Source organism: Theropithecus gelada, chromosome 15 (genome assembly GCF_003255815.1).
Source record: "Theropithecus gelada isolate Dixy chromosome 15, Tgel_1.0, whole genome shotgun sequence".
NCBI lineage: Eukaryota > Metazoa > Chordata > Mammalia > Primates > Cercopithecidae > Theropithecus > Theropithecus gelada.
In genome coordinates this window covers 42836741-42851308 of record NC_037683.1, presented here as the reverse complement: position 1 = coordinate 42851308, position 14568 = coordinate 42836741, and the positions used below count along the sequence as shown (strand labels likewise).

The 14568-nt window shown below is 50.3% G+C and overlaps 1 protein-coding gene across 1 annotated transcript in view; it reads right to left on the bottom strand.

The window, feature by feature from the left end:
- The window catches only part of CORO2A (coronin 2A), a 67598-nt gene extending 53336 nt beyond the window's left edge, over window positions 1–14262 (bottom strand). Inside the window, exon 1 of the mRNA XM_025359045.1 lies at window positions 14054–14262. The gene's annotated coding sequence lies outside the window, so the exon portion shown is untranslated. The remainder of the gene's footprint in view (window positions 1–14053) is intronic.
- Window positions 14263–14568: the final 306 nt, after the last annotated feature.

Sequence of the window (14568 nt, the reverse complement as noted above, 5' to 3'; positions counted from 1 at the left end):
TCACGTACTAGCATTATTAGCATAGTAAGTAAGCACTACTAACAAGTCACAATTTTTCAGTAGGAATCTTTAAAAACCACGTGTCCATTTTGTAAGGGCTAGTTAGCTTAAAGTGGTGAATATAATTTGTAAATCCAATCTGGATTAGTCTGGATTAACTTGGATTAATTAACCAGGTTAATTAATTGGGATAACTTCCAAAAACAGACCAAAGAGTAAGGTCATTACCCTTTCTCAGAGTGTTTCCCCTTCTCTCTGGGGAGTCCTGGACCACATGAGACACGAGGCTGCCTGACACCCCAGCTGGGGAGTGTGTCTCCACCTGGCAAATGTGAGTAAAGCTGAATTTTTTTGTTTTATTTGTTTAGATATTTTTTCCTGCACCCCAATGTCCATCTTGCATAGATCACTTTGGAGGCAATTGGGATAGAAGATGAAGAGAGTCAGAGATAATTTTTAATCTCAAAGGATGGCAGAAATGATCTAGTCTACCCTTCACTTTGCCGGTGAGGAAACAAGAACCTGAGAAGGGATGTGACTTGTCCAAGGTCACCTGGCTGGTCAGTGGCAGATCCTGGCGAGAATGCACATCTCTAGGCTTTGATGCTACAAATGGCTGCTAAAAGTGGCCACAGTCTAGCTCTTTACTGATCCTTTTACTTTACTGTGCCTCTCGGTTGGCTTCACTCTGAAGCCTCATTTTCCTCATCTGTAAAATGGAACGAATCAAACCAGTTCTTGGGCTGCTGTTTGAGTGCCCGTAAAGTCTCGCTGACATCTGTGGGCTGGGAAGAAACCCTTCCCTAGGCTCTGGAAGGTCCTACGTGAGTGGCCGAGATCTGGGACTGCTAGAATATGAGGATTCTGCCTCTGCCTACCAGCCACAATAGTGACTCTGCAGGACGCCGAGCCCCTGCTGCCCAGCATTGTGCTGGCCTGGGCCTGGCGTGTTGGTGGGCAGCTGTGGACATGGGTCCTGGGTCTCATGAAGCAATGACCTGCAATCCTGCTCCTATCTCTCATCCTCCCCATCTTCCAGGTCCTTCCTGCCTCCTCCAGGCTGTCCTCATCTCAGATCCCACCTCTCTAAAGCTGAGACCCCACTTGGGCTACTGGTAGGTGGCAGCATCCTCTATTCCAAAACCTTCAATAGCTTCTCAGCTGGGGATTCAAAGCCAAGGTGTGGCCCAGGAGTATATCAAGAAGGGATGTGAGGCAAGCGGGGAAGGGGAAGTGGCAGGGACGAGGGCAGGAGGGAGGTGAGCAGTCGGTCGGGCGCAGACACTCAGGAGGTGCATTTTCAACAGAGAACTTAAAAATAGGCCAGGCACGGTGGCACTTGTCTGTAATCCCAGCACTTTGGGAGGTCGAGGCGAGTGGATCACAAGGTCAGGAGTTGGAGACCAGCCTGATCAACATGGTGAAACCCCGTCTCTACTAAACATACAAAAATTAGCCAGGTGTGGTGGTGGGCGCCCATAATCCCAGCTACTCAAGAGACTAAGGCAGGAGAATTGTTTGAACCCAGGAGGCAGAGGTTGCAGTGAGCTGAGATCACGCCACGGCACTCCAGCCTAGGTGACAGAGTGAGACTCCATCTCAAACAAAACAAAACAAAACAAACAAACAAAAAACTGCCTCAAAGTCTGACATTTTATGATCATAATGTGCCTGCAATTCTAAACAATGTTAGAGCCAAAACACTCCTCCCTGACAGGGCAGGCTGCACCTACCTCCCTGCCCTTGGCATCTGGCAAATACCTTATGCTTTGCCTCTTATACTGAGCCAAACCAAACCCTATGTTCATTGCATCCCACATAGGCCTAGTAAGTTTTCTCCTCTCCAGTCCTTGGGTTACATCGTTTCCTTTGCCAGTAACGCCCTATCCACCACTCTGTATGACCAGCTGCTACAAGGCTCAGCTTAGAGAAATGCTCCTTCTTCCAGGAAGTCCCCCTGCAAGCATTCCCATCCATCCCCTCGGAGGCCATGGCTCCCCTCACATCATGTTTTCACCTCCAAAGGAAAACTCAAGAAAGGAACCCACAACACAGAAAACCATACAAGGAGAGTCACTTCTGAGCTGTGTGACCTCAGACAAGTCCCATGGCCTCTTGGAGCCTCAGTTTCACCTCCTTAAAAGAACCATCTCATCTCCAAATACCCTCCTTTCCTTGACCTGCACCATCCCTTCTTTTGACCACACAGTGAACTAACTCTGTCACTGGGTGAAAATGCTCCACCTGCTTCCAAATTCACTAATTCAAGCACCCCTCCTGACCGCACCCTCCCCACCTCCAGCCTCCTGTCACCTGCCAGATGTGACCAGCCCTTTGCCAGTGTCCCCTCTGATGGATCCGTAAACACAGGTTCAGGCCCGAGGAGAGGGCCCTGGAAGCCGCAACCAGAGACCCCTCTCCAGGATGACACAATGCATCAAGCAATGCCCCGACTCCACCACCACGCTCAGCAACAGCTTTGCTGAATGTTCAGCTCCAGGGATGGTGTGGGGGCCATGTGATTCCCATGGGCATACTGTGGAAGCCCATTTCTTGTCCTCAATAACCTGGGACATCAGCTCACTCTTATCAACACCCTAAAGTGCTTCACCCCACTGACTTTTTTGCACATCATCTGGCAAACCCCAGCACTGGGTGAACCAGGATATCCAAGCTCAGCTGGGAGGAAAACAGTGGACAATAACCAGCCCTGGGCAGAAGGCCCCAGTGCGGTGAAGGCTGCTCCCATGTTGCTTGTGTCCCCCAGCACGACTCCCTCTGCAAGTCAGGCCATGAGAAGGGCACTGCCGGAAAAGCCAGAACCCACGGGCACCCATGTGGCCTCCCTTTTCTTGTATCCAATGCCAATCCATCACTAATCCCAGCCTCCTGTCCCACCTTCAAATTATCTCTCTCTCTTGTTTTTTTTTTTTTTTAGAGATGAGGTCTCACTATGTTGCCAGGCTGGTCTGGAACGCCTGGCTTCAAGAAATCCTCATGCCTCCGTCTCCCAAAGTGCTAGGATTATAGGCGTGAGCCACAGTGCCTGGCTCCAAACATCTGTTAAACTTGGTCATTTAGTCTCTGCCACCAACCATCTTGCCCTTGATCTTTTCGAAATACATAAATGTGAGCAGACCATTCGGCGGCCATTTGTTCTACTTCCCCAGCCTCACCTTGCCCAGGGATCTGAGCTGCACATGGTGCTTTCAGTTCCTCAAAGGCCTGTTTCCTCCAGCCGGAGAACTTTTGCAAGGCTGTTTCTCCTGTGCAGCATGCCTCCCTCCCCACCCTCACCTGGTCACCCCCTTCTCATCTTTCAGATCTCAGCTCAACGTCCTTTCCTTAGAACATCCCAACCATCCCCTCGCAGGCCACGGCTCCCCTCACATCATGTTTTCATCTCCAAAGGAAAACTCAAGAAAGGAACCCACAACACAGAAAACCATAAAGGAGAGTCACTTCTGAGCTGTGTTACCTCAGAAAAGTCCTATGGCCTCTCTGAGCCTCAGTTTCACCTCCTTAAAAGAGCCATCTCATCTCCAAATACCCTCCTTTCCTTGACCTGCACCATCTGTGCCCTGGACTGCAGCCGTCTGCGGTGACCCTGGACTCAGCACATTCTCTACTCTGCACGCCCTTCACTCCTCTCTCCTCCTCCAGGTTCTGTGGGACTCTACGATTACTGTCCATCTCCCGTTTGGTCGGCGAGCCCTCAAAGATGGACCTGTGTCTGTTTTGCTGTGCTCGGTATCTCTAATGCTTTACATACAGAGAGTAATCAATTGTGAACAAAGGTCCTAGTCAAAAAATTACATTGAAAGATAACTTTTTAGGGAACGAATGAATGGGTCAGTCTGGGCGAGGCTCCAGGATGATCTGTGTGGGGCAGATATCTCGACAGCCTTTCTCCAGGGCAGGCCACACAGGCCGAGCCACTCCTGGAATGGTTTCAACAAGGATGAGGCTAGTGACCCTGCCAGCAAGCTCTCAAAGCTCCTTCCTGTTCATTATCTCCCCAGCCCTCCTCCACACTCCCCACCCCCATTACTCAGAGTACCAGGTTTTTAATGACCAGGCCACTGGAACATTTCTGAGCTGGCAGTGTGGAGATTCTGTTCTTCCCAAGGGCCAGGACCCAGGAACCTTTTCTTTGTGGGGTTGGATGAGGAAAAATAAGTGGAATCTAATTAGACCAGGTTCAAAACCCAGCTTTGCCTCTTGCTGGCTCTGTGACCTCGCAAATTTACTCAACCTCTCTGGGCTCCTGCCTCCTTATTTGTAAAAAGAGGACAAGACTATCTAGCTACAATGCGATGGTGAAGATGCAATGAGTGAATACACACTAAGAGTCTCACTGGGGGCCTGCCACGTGTCACATGATTCCAAGACAGTTTTTTACATTTTAACATCTCTGAAACTGGGATGCAACTTACAATAATAGTTTTTGTTGCTTTTTCTTTCTTAATGGATTATAAAATAAGGGTACATCTCACAATAGATAAGCCCTGCTTTGAATGAAATACCACAGTAGCTTAGATTCTTTACTTCCCTTGCAAAGAGGCTGGAACGCCTGTGAGATAGGACCAAAGACCAAGAACAACAAATCGTTAAGGGACAAGGGTCTGTTGAGGCCTAGCATTCACCCTGGATCTCCAAAGCTTCATGGAATTTGAAGGCTCAGGCCCTTCCCTGGCCTGGCGCCCCTGTGGATCTGTCTCAGCTGTCCTAGTCTTGCTCAGAAAGTGGCCCAAACTTCAGCAGGACCCTCACCTCTGCCTCTGACCCTCTGTTGCTACTGATGTGGTAGGTTCCACAGTGTGCTTGCAGCCACCCAAAACCCCAAGTCTTTGTCCCAAGAAAAGAGTCCTAGCTCCCACCTTCAGAAACCCCCACAGACGTCTCCTCCAGTGTGACTCCATCAAGCCATCCCTGGACTCTGCTCCCAACTGTTCCGAAGGCCAGCACTGGGGATGTCATCCAGGCCTCACCAAAGTCCTTATGCTGTGAGTGCTGCCTTCATCCCTGCAGCCTGGTGATGTCAGACCGGCCTGATCATTTTATTATCTAAATATCATTATAACTTATATTGCATACATAGTTGGCCCTCTGTATCTGTGGGTCCTGCATCTGTAGATTCAATCAACCTCAGATGGAAAATATGTGAAAAAATTAAAAATAACAATACAACAATTAAAAAATACAAATTTAAAAATACAGTATAACGGGCCAGATGTGGTAGCTTACACCTGTTATCCCAGTATTTTGGGAGGCCGAAGCAGGCAGATTACTTGAGATTAAGAGTTCGAGACCAGCCTGGCCAACATAGCGAAACCCCATCTCTACTAAAAATGCAAAAAATTAGCTGGGCATGGCGGTACATGCCTGTGATTCCAGCTACTTAGGAGACTGAGGCACAAGAATCGCTTGAACCCGGGAGGCAGAGTTTGCAGTGAGCCGAGATTGTGCCACTACATTTCAGCCGGGGTGACAGAGCATAAAAATATGTATATACAGTACAACAACTAGTTACATAGCATTTACATTGTGTTAGGCATTGTAAGTGATCTATAGATGACTTAAAGTATACAGGAGGGTGTGTGTAGGTTACATGCAAATGCTACATCATTTTATATCAGGGATTTTAATATCCACAGATTTTGATATCCTTGGGTGTCCTGGAAGCTGAATATTTAGGAATAACTGTACACATATCACCAAAATCTTTAAAGAAATAAATTATCTATCATGTATAACATTATTTTATTTTATTTTAATTGAGGCAATGTCTTACTTTGTTGCCCAGGCTGGTCTCAAACTCCTGGCTTCCCAAAGTGCTGGGATTACCGGGAGGAGTCACCATGCCCAGCCAAAACATTTTAAATGTAGAAAAGACTAAAGAAAACAAAATTCTACCACCTAGTGATAATTAGCTTGATGTCTCTCTGTCTGAATATTTTGCTATGTCTGCACGCTGGGGAAAGATTCTTTTCTCATATTCAAACCCAAACAGGCTCATTCCACACGTACTACTCTTTCTCTTACCATGACATGGTGGCCCTCTCTCTAAACAGATTGGTTCCTTCATGGCGGCCCCACGGTGCTCCAGTCCTCTATCCCTACCCCTGGCAGGTCCCAGGCCTCTACAGGGATGTAATGCTTTGGGTCTGACGTTGTTCCTCCTCATCCTCAGAATGTGGCTGTGATCTGTGATGCGGTCATGGCTGCCTTCAGGGACCCCACCAAACAAAGCCGCACCCAGGCACAGAAATACTCCAGAACTCTTAAATCAAGGGATGTATGTTTAATGGCGGTTGCCTGTCTCTGTCCAATTTGATTGTAGCCCTTTCAAAACCAACCGGAAGTTCTCCCAGCTCCAGATGCTGGCCTGGTATTTTCCTAACCCCTAGGGGCCCCAGAAATCACAATAAATAATGAATAGGTAGGTGCCTGGCATTTTGTAGTTCCTAAAGTGCCTCCTTACTTTTATCCAATTTATAGCCTTACAACAAGCCTATAAATTAGGCAGAGCAGGTATTTATTATCCCCATTTTATAAATGAAGAAACTGACACTTGAAGAAGTCAAGTGACTGACCCAGTATCTTCCCTTATTTTTCTACCCTCATAGTCTGGCCATCTCCAAATCCCACTAACAACCCAGCTCAGGCATCAGCTCCTCTAGGGAGGCTTCCCCGACCCCCCACTTCCACCCTAGGCTGGGTTAGGTGCCCCTCCTGGAGGCCCCACAGCTCCTGGGCTTCCCTATGATAACCGTAGTGCTCCTGCCAGGCTATGGGCCCTCGCAGCTGTGATGGGTCTAGCTCGTCTACACTCACACTCCCCAAGCATTAGAAAAACATCAATAGATGGTTGCTGGGGTGAAGATCATTTCAATGACTAAGGCAGGAATTATTCTCCTCCTTTCACAGATGAGGACACTGAGTCATAAAGAAGGGTGAAGACTTGCCTAAGGAGCATGTCAGTAGCGGGGTCACCTCTCCTTCCTTAGAGGCCTGGGTTCTTTTGCTGCACTGTATCCCTTGTTGTCTGCGATCTTAGACTCCAAACCATTGCTGGAGGCTAGTTTCTGATGTCTCGGGCAGCTCTACCTGGTCAGCCAGGTGTGAAAGGGAGGTTGGCAGGAGGGAGGCTCTGTCTGCAGTGGGCTCAATTCTCCAGCCTGGGCCAACACCCTGGTGTAGCCTTAGGAACAGCCACAGGAGTTGCCCAGTTATTGAGCACGCCATGGACCACACCCTGTGCAAGAACTTCCCTTGCACTTCTTACTTCATCCTGTGGCTGGGGCCATTATGATGCCATTCTGCAGGTGAGCCAGGAAAGACCCTGGCCTAAGGCCACTCAGTGTCTGAGATGGGGCTAGAAGCCAGGGCTGCATCACTGGCAGCAGGCAGCCCCAGGAGTTTGCTGGCACCAGAGCCAGAAATAAATGCACAGTCAGAGTACAGGAGACAACTCTCAGGGGGCCTGCAATGTGGGCAAAGCCCCAAACTCACCTCCCACCCAGGGCTGGCTGGAGGGACAAGACTCTTGGGCCCAGGGAACACACGCTTGCCCTGGTAGTCCCCTGCACTGCCTGTGGGCAGGGACATGCCATTTGTCAGACCCCTGCAAACTCCAGGCTCAAGGCCAGGCTAGAAGCAGCTGTCATATCAACCCTGCACAAATGCTCAGCTCCCAATTTCTTATTTGAATGAGACTTCACATATCTGCTCCTGACTGGCTGACAGATGCTGAGCAAGGCCCCATCTCTCGTTGGGCCTCACTTTACCTATCTGTGAAATGATGCCATGAGTGGGGTGGCTGGGTGGGGAGGGGCTAGGTTTGGGGGATGGTATCTTAATGGAACCCACCAACTCTGACATTCCCAGGATTGACTACAGGCAGCAGGGGATGGTGATTAAGACCCTGGATGCTGGAGGCAGATGACATGGATTGAATGTATGATCCTGGGCTAGCTACCCAACTTCCCTGGGCCTCAGTGTTCTCATCTATAAAATGGGAATGATAGTAGAAAAAAGACAGAAAGTAAATGTTTATATTCATTATGTGGGATGAGAAGAGGAGAAGATATGGTAATTTATTTTGTCTGTTTTCCTGCCTTTTTCTAAAAGTCTCCATTATCAAGTGTTTATACTTTTAAAAATGTATTTTCTTTGTAAATTAACTTTATGAGATATCATTTACACACAATATATCCATTTTAAAATGGGAGAAATAATAAGTAACAGTATCTACCATATAGGTTGTTATGGGGATTGGGTTAATGTACATAAAATATCAGATGGTGGTAAGAAGTGCTAATAAGTGTTTGTTAAATAAATAAGCCCAGGGCCAGCCTGGCTTCCTCCTCATCCTCCTCCTGCTCACCTGGCCTGGACCCCAACCTCTCTTCTAGCACTGAGTTCACTGCCCAGGTCCCACCGCAGCACTCCAGACCTGGACTATTTCTACAGCCGTCTCTCTGCACCTGTCTTCGTCCACTGCTGCTGCTACAACAAAATACCATAAATTGGGTGCTTTGGCCAGGCGTGGTGGCTCATGTCTGTAATCCCAGCACTTTGGGAGGCCGAGTAGGGCGGATCACGAGGTCAGGAGATCGAGACCATCCTGGCTAACACTGTGAAACTCCGTCTCTACTAAAAATACAAAAACAAAATTAGCCGGGTGTGGTGGTGAGCGCCTGTAGCCCAGCTACTGGGGAGGTTGAGGCGGGAGAATGGCCTGAACCTGGGAGGTGGAGCTTGCAGTGAGCTGAGATCCTGCCACTGCACTCCAGCCGGGGTGACAGAGCGAGACTCTATCTCAAAAAAAAAAAAAAAAAGAGCCAGTCATGATGGCGGACGCCTGTAATCCCAGCTACTCAGGAGGGTGAGACAGGAGAATCGCTTGAACCTGGGAGACAGTGGTTGCAGTGAGCAGAGATCATGCCACTGCACTGCAGCCTAGGCGGCTGGGCGAGACTCCATCTCAAAAAAAAAAAAAAAAAAAAATTGGGTGCTTTATTAACAACAGAAATGTATTTGTCACAGTTCTGGAGGATGGAAGTCCAAGACTAAGGCAGCAGATTTGGAGTCTGGTGAGGGCCCACTTCCTGGGTCATAGAACGCCGCCTTCTTATTGTGTCTTCATGTGGTGGAACGGGTGAGGGTCTCTCTGGGGCCTCTTTCATAACAACACCAATCCCATTATGAGGGCTCTGCCTTCCTGACCTGATTCCCTCCCAAAAGCCCCACCTCCTAATACCGTCACCTTATGGGGTAAGATTTCAACATATGAGCTTTGGAGGAACATAAATATTCAGACCATGGCAATCTCACAGGAATCACACCAATATTCAAATCTGGCCATGTTCCTACCCAATTCAAAAGCCTTCCATGGCTCCCCGCTGACCCTGGCTGAAAGTCCTAGATTCTCCATGAGACACAGTTTCAATAAGCCACGTAACTTTTCTGTATCTTTGTTTTCTTAACTGGAAAAGAGGAATAAAAAGAGTAGCTCCCTCATACACTCACAGGATTCCATCGTGAGCATGGTGGGGTACACAGTCTAGCCCAGAGCCTGCCTGTTCCTCTCTTCCTCTTCTCTTACCATCAGTCTGTTCCAGCTCGTGCTTTTCTGAACACGCCAGGCATGGTCCTGCCTCAGGGCTTTTGCCCCAGCTGTTTCCTGCACCTGAATGGCTGTTTCCCCAGAAATGAGCCTGACTCACCCCTCTCTTCCTTCAAGCCTTTGCCTAAAAATCACCTTCTCAATGAGGCCCCCAGCCCACCCTCGTTAAAACTGCACGCCTCTTCCCATCACCCTCGCATACCCTAACCCCTCCTATATTTGCTCCATCTCATTTATCACCTATTTTATTTATCACCTATTCATCTATTTTACTTACTGTTTTTCATCTGCCTTTCCCCGCATCTGATTGTAAGTTCTTTGGGGGAAGATCTTTCTGGTCTATTTTGTTTAATGTTAGCACCTTCCCCCTTTCCCCAGCACTTAGAAAATACCTAGTACAGGTTGGGTGTGGTGGCTTACGCCTGTTATACCAACACTTTGGGAGGCCAGGATGGTCGGATCACTTGAGGTCAGGAGTTCGAGTCCAGCCTGGCCAACATGGCAAAGCACCGTCTCTACTGAAAATACAAAAATTAGCTGGCATGGTGGCACGCACCTGTAATCCCAGCTACTCAGGAGGCTGAGGCATGAGAATCACTTGAACCCAGGAGGCAGAGGCAGAGATTGCCGTGAGCTGAGATCATGCCACTGCACTTCAGCCTGGGCAACAAAGCGAGACTCTGTCTCAAAAAAAAAAAACCAACAACAAAAAACCTAGTACAATGTAGGTGTTTAATAAATACTAGCTGAATGACCAAACAAACGAATGAACATAAACACTTAGGACAAAATTAGGCTAGTGGTAAATACTCAACGAATGTTAGCTATTATTATTACTATTAGTGATTCTTCAAAGTGAGGCTCTCATGTCCCTCCTCCTTGACTTCTCCAAGCTCATAATCACACCTTCCTTGTCCCCACCACACCCTGCCAATCTCTCAATTATAGTAAGGAGCACACCACTCTTTAAATACCTGTATATCTTTTTCTATTTAGGCTGAACCAAATGAAATTGCCATTTCTTGTAAGTCAAAACAAGTCACATACTGGCCATTTCATGTGGTTTAACCTAGTAAGTTTCCCATAGCAGCCTGCAGACCCCCAGGAGGCACAGTTTGCCCACAGAAGCAAAGTCACCTACTCCTGCCCCTTCAGACCAGGTGTGATTGCAAAGCACGTCCAATCTGTTCTGAAGGAGGCAAGGCACGGATTATAGACTTACAATACAAGAAGATTCTGCTCAATTATTTTCTGGACCTCCTGAGATTTAATAGAGAAGATAAAAACACACCAACTTCTAAAACAATCCAGCTTCTGGTCATTTTGAAATAGCAGAGATTTAAGGCTGAAACCCCTCAGTGGGGAGCTAGCTGCCTGCGTCTAAGGAGATTCAATTAACGAATCTCCTTCCAATCTCGGCTTGGCTACTGAGATTTGTTCACTCTAAGAGGTTGGCTGTCAGAGCTCAAACAAATTCAGCAACTGCTGAGTCTACCCCCATTTCACAGATGGGGAAAGTGAGGTCCAGAGAGGGGAACGGATTGGCCCAAGGTAGGGCAGAGGAACACTTCATCCTGGAATCTATGTCTGCTGACTTTCGTCTCATGGTCTTTCTTCTGGATTAAACTGTTTCTATGCTGGCCAGACTCTGGTACTGTAAGCTTCAGTGCCACTATTTTTTTAAGTTGTATTTGTCAAATGAAATGTTTACTGAACACTTCTTCACTAGACGGCAACTTCTTTCTTTATTTTTTTGAGATGTTGTTTCGGTCTGTCGCCCAGGCTGGAGTGCAGTGGTGCAATCACGGTTCACTGCAACCTCTGCCTCCTGGGTTCAAGTGATTCTCCTGCCTCAGCCTCCCGAGTAGCTGGGATTACAGGCATGTGCCACCATACCTGGCTAATTTTTATATTTTCAGTAGAGACAGGGTTTCATCATGTTGCCCAGGGTGGTCTCGAACTCCTGACCTCAGGTGATCCGCCCACCTTGGCCTCCTAAACTGCTGGGATTACAGGTGTGAGCCACTGCACCCGGCCAGAAGACAACTTCTTACAAATAACAGCACTATACATATGTCTCTCTCTATAGTTACTTCCTTAGGATAAAGCCCTCAAAGTAGCTGGCTAAAGGCAAAGGGCAAGTAGGGTCATTTTCATGACAACAGGCTACCAGATTGCTCTGCAAAATTAAATGCCACAGGCGAATCCCTACAGCCTTGCCAGCGCAGAGTTTCATCCTTGTATTTTTATTTTTCCTAATTTTACAGGAATAAATACAGCCTCCTTTCATTTATTAAATGTTATGTGTTTTCTGGGGGAAAAAAAGGCACTCCAATCTTGGAATCAGGATCCCTGGGCTCGGTTGCTGGTTTGCTGTGTGACCTTTGCCCAGTCACATCCCCTCTGGGGACAGGGGATGCCTATCTGTAAAATGAGGGGGTTGAATGAGATGATGTCTTAAGGCTCCTTTCAGCTTAGACATTCCATAATTCCATGGTGCACTTAAAAACTATTAGCAATTAAAGTCATAGCATGACTTTTTAATAACCCGAATCTGCCATGCTCCTAAATCAGGCCAAAAAGGCTTGAACTAGGCAAGCAGGAAAACAGGGCCCAGATTATACATGTGTCGAGATGACAGGAGACCCAGGTAGCACTTAAGCCTGTGCGTCGGAGCTGGGCTCATGGGCCAGCACATATACTTTGCCTGCTTTTACGAGGGGATAATAACACTCATTTGTGGTCCGGCTCCCAGTCCTGTGCAGCTCCACCACGGCCGCAGGGCAAGGTCATAGGCACTACTTCAGCCCTAGAATTCCACAGACTTTCAGTCCGAGGTAGCTCACCCCAGGTTCTGCTTGCATACCTGTGATGACAAAGAGCTCACGACCTGTCCAGGGGTCTCCTGCCCTCTTTTGGCTGTAAGAAAGTCCCTGGGTGTGGGGCAGGTCATGAAGGGGACAAGAAAGTCCAGAAGGCTGAGAAGTGATTCTTAGAAACCACTCCCTCAAACAGGGCAGGCATCAGGCAGGTGGAGAGGAGGCCACATGGGGCAGGAAAGGCCTGCAGAGGGGCTCCGGCTCTCCTCACTCCAGACCTCTCAGAAGGTCCCCAGGAGGGGCAGGAAGCTCGAGAGACATATTCCAGTTCTGAGGCACATTCCAGTTTTGAGGCACAGGTGGGTTCTAAACAAGCCCCAGGAAAGCGGAGGTCCCACAGTCTGCTCTGGGGCAGACACCTCAGCTCCCTCTTCTTGCCTTGGCTCCCTGGGCTTTGATGGGAGAAACTGCTGGGGCTGGAGGTGAGCATACTTAAGGGACCTGATCACTGCTCCAGGGTGAGGGAGGAAGGGTCAGAGGTTGTTTGTGTGTTCAGAGCAGGACCAGCAGGAGAGGCAGTGACTGGGTAGCAGATTCCAGCCTGGTTTACAACTAATGAGATCCCCATCACAAGGAGTGTGCAAGGGGGCAGCAAGACCTTCCAGAGGGGATCTTACAGAGGGGCTGGGCCAGATGCCATAGGTCTTCTTTACCTAGGGAGCCTGGACCACAGTCCCTCAGACCTGTGCTCTGTCCCATCCCTTAATGCCACGCAGACACAGCCCCTTGTCATTGTTACCCCTCTGAGGTCCAGGCGTGGCCGCCAGTCAACCCTTGTCACACCAGCTAGTGTGTGTCACACCTTATCACACACTAGCTCTGGGACACACAGCTAGGCACCAGTACCTGGCCCGGGTGGGGAAGGGGAAGGAGCTGTCCTGTACCACTCTGTAAATCGAGATGCCTACGTGGGGCTGGTCCAGGCAGTCGTGCCGCCAGGAGTCCAGCCACCTCCAACCTAGGGCTCCTCCAGCCCCAGACGAGTAAACCCTCTTGGTGGGCCGGCTGATGCCCCACCTGCACGCCCAGGCCGGCTTGGCGGGGACCCGGGGATACCCCCCACCCCACCGTTTCCTGTACCAGGAAGCTGAGGCCCAGCAGGTAACGCAGCCAAGAGGGGGAGGGTCCCGACAAGAGTCCCATGGAGCACCCGGGCCACAGCAGGGGCCTGTCGGGACCGGCTGGCCGCGCCCAGAGTGAGCTTCCCTCACCGCGGGCTGGAGGGGTGGGAGGTGCAGACAGTACTCATGCGGGCAGCGAGCCGTCGGGAGCCCAGACCTCGGGGCGGCCCCTCCCAACAACCCCGAGAGAAGGGGGCCACCAATGAGCCCGCTATCCTGACGGGGAAACTGAGGCCTGAAGAGGAGCAGTGCTTTGTGCAAGGTCACGCAAAGGGGCTGAAAGCCAGGTCCCCCGCGCGCCGAGCCCCGCATCCCTCCCTCTCCGAGAGCTGAAGCCGCAGGGGGCTCAGTGCGCACGTCCCGCCCGACGTCCCCATCGCGCAGACCGGGAAGGCACGGCCGGCGGCGCGGGGCCGCCCTACCTTGATGACGGCCGCGCAGGTGGTGGTGGTGGTGGTGGCGGCGGCGGCGTCCAGCTCCGGCTCCGCGCTCCTCGCCGCCCGCCGACTCCCGGCGCCCAGAGCCGCCGCCGCCTCCCTCTGCAGCCCGGCGGGCGGGGCTGGAAGGCGGGGCGGGGGCCCGGCCAAAGGTCCGCCCTCTCGCCCGCCCCGCGGGTCCGCCCTGGCCACCCTTTTCCGCCCCCACGACCCCAACCGCGCTCCTGGCTTCCCGGGGCGGGTCTCGGGGCGCGCACACGTGCTGGGAGCAGGCGCGCACACGTCGCAGTGATTGGGGCGGGTTGCTGGCCACCAGGCGGAGGCTGGGGACAAGCAGAGCCGCCAGCCCCACGTCCCGCCGTGCCCTCTTTGCGTGGTGTGGGGTGAGGAACCTGACCTCCGGGAGCCTCAGTTTCCCCCGTGATGAAATGGAGACAATAACCGCGTCGGCCTCTTAAGGCTGTTTTAGCCCTGGATGTGACAATCCCGGACAGGTACAG